At 40.9% G+C, this 2,598-nt stretch overlaps 1 pseudogene; it reads left to right on the top strand.

The window, feature by feature from the left end:
* The first annotated feature begins 997 nt into the window (after positions 1-997).
* Positions 998-1,382, top strand: LOC102471115 (ubiquitin-like protein FUBI pseudogene; annotated as a pseudogene).
* Positions 1,383-2,598: the final 1,216 nt, after the last annotated feature.

The following is a 2,598-nucleotide window of genomic DNA, read 5'->3' as shown; positions in this document are numbered from 1 at the left end:
AACGTGAGAAATCACCCTGCAGGGGAGACTGTGGCCACACCACAATCTCCTCTCCTCCATTCTCCTCTCTGGATTTTGGGCACACACGCATACATACTCGGTGTGATTTTTTCAAGCCACCATGTTTTGGACTCTAACTGCAGCCAATCACATGAGAGTCCAGCACCTTAGGCATTATGCCACCTGCTGGTCTCAGAAATAGTAGTTTTAATAATCTGAGGAAGAACGGAGTTGAATCAAGAAGAGAATCAAATAATAAGGACACTAGAAAATCATAGGCCAATTTAAGGTGAATTGAAATCTGTAAAATAAACTTAAAATAAATAACATAGGATTTTTTTGTTTGTTTCTTTGTTGATTTCTTTTGTACAGTTAAGTCTACAGAGAAAATTACTATATTCATATGTTTGTAATCAACCAGAATTAGAATTATTATTAGGAAAGGACTGCATAGTTACTAAACAAGATATCTTTGGACTCCAAATGTCTCCCTATATTATGCTAACACAGTAAGCCAAGAAAGTAGATATCCAAGCCTAATACTGGCACAAAATAAGTAACACTCAGTATTACCTAGGTCGGGGCACATATTGTTTCTAGGCTAGAGCTGGGGATGAAACTTGTTGAGTCAAGTGAGGAATTTGCAGTTGTAAAAACTATGTTAATCCAGGTTTGTTTGTTTAGAACATGTCAGAGCTACAGGCCTGCCCACGCTGCCACTGACCCCGTGGTCAGTAAGTGTAAATAAATCAAAAGAATCTCGTTCATGTTGCTTCTACTCCTCTTTTCCTTTGCCTGTAGACATTTCTGCAAATTTGTAAACTAGCAGTAGGTAATCCCATCATTACAATAGTTCTTTGGACTCAAAATGACTTTATACCAATGTTAGTGAACAACAAACCTTTCTCATGCTCCTACAGCTGCCAGGAAAAGGTAAAATTGCCTAGTGGCAGCCAGGTCTACAATTCAGGCTTTTTTGTGTTCCTCAGTCACCAATATGCAGCTTCTCGGCATCCAGGAGCTACACACCCTCAAGTGACCAGCCAGGAGAGGGTCACCCAGATCAAGGCAGATGTATCCTCACCGGAGAGCATCCGCCCTGCAGATCAGGTCATGCTCTTGGCAGGCATGCCCTTGGAGGATGAAGCCATGCTGGGTCAGTGTGGGGCGGAGGCCCTGACTACTCTGGAAGTAGCCCGTGCATGCTTGGAGGTAAAGTCCATGGTTCCCTGACCCATGCTGGGAAAGTGAGAGGTCAGACTCCCATGGTGGCCAAAGAGAAGAAGAAGACGGGAAGGGCCAAGCAGCGAATGCAGCGTAATCGGTGCTTTGTCAACGCTGTGCCCACATTTGGCAAGAAGGGCCCCAGTGCCAAGTCTTAAGTTCTTTGTCATTTTGGCTTTCTCTAATAAAGCCACTTAGCCCAGTTTTAAAAAGTTAAAAAAGGAAAAGTAAAAACAAAGGATGCCTGGCTTCTACACCTGCCTATAATCCCAGCTCCTGGGGAGTCTGAGGGAGGAAGATTGAAAGTCAAGGCTAGCTCAGGCAACAGAGAGAGATTCCGTATGTAAAGAAAAGTATTTTAAAAGAAATGAAAAGAAAAGGAGAGGGAGGCAGTTGATAAAAGAATATAGCCAGAACAGAGAAGCCTTAATGAAATTGAGGGCTAGCTAAGAATCAGAGTAGATGCTAGAAGTAATAGCTAACAGATATTTGATCAGCAAAATGGTACCTTAGATAAGCTGTAAATTCAGTTTATCTCAAATACTATACATAGTTACTATGCCCATTAATTATAGTCAGGTTAAAATGAAGGGAAGAAATCCAACTTTCAGTGCCTGAATTAATGGAGTTACATGGAATGGGAGTCAGGAAGGAAACTAGCTTTTTAACCAAGGAGTTATCACTACATAGCTAAGCTATTTGAGAAAAAAAAAAAAAAAAAACCTTTGGGATCTCAACTTCCTCACCTTAAAAATTGTCACTTTTCTTAGATGATCTCTTCTAATATGAAAATCCTATAATTAGACTAAGATTAACCTTGTAAATTTTCACCAGCAAAAGAAATTCAGGGTTAAGTAAAGAGTCCTAGATTCTTAGCTCTTGACTTTAGCTATGACGTTAGACATTTTTTTTTTTTTTGGAGAGGTTTTTGTTATAGGGCCTGTGCCCCCCCCAGGAGGACAGAAAGAGACAGAGAGACAGAAAGCAAGAAATCACGCCACAATCCCTTCTCCTTCATTCTCCTCTCAGGATCTTGAGCACACACGCACATGTGCCCAGCGTGAGTTTAAACCACCAGGTCCGGGACTTGAACCGTGGTCAACTACATGGGAGTCCAGCTACATAGCCATTGCACTAACTGCTGGTCCTTGATGTAAGACATTTTTAACATCACAAATCATTACATTATATCCTGCATTTTTTCACTCTCCTTTCCTGTGTTTCTTACTTCACAACCATTTTCTTGCCAAGGTTTCCAATAACACACATTGATTAACATCTAGCCAGCACTGAAGACTGACTTACTGTTGAACATACAGTGCTATGAATCTTTTCTACATTTATTCTGAATCCCAAATGTTTGGAAATGGCAAA

The sequence above is a fragment of the Tupaia chinensis genome, unplaced genomic scaffold (assembly GCF_000334495.1).
Source record: "Tupaia chinensis unplaced genomic scaffold, TupChi_1.0 Scaffold143757_1, whole genome shotgun sequence".
Lineage (NCBI taxonomy): Eukaryota > Metazoa > Chordata > Mammalia > Scandentia > Tupaiidae > Tupaia > Tupaia belangeri.
Note: the sequence above shows the minus strand (reverse complement) of the source record. Positions and strands in the feature narration are given on the sequence as shown.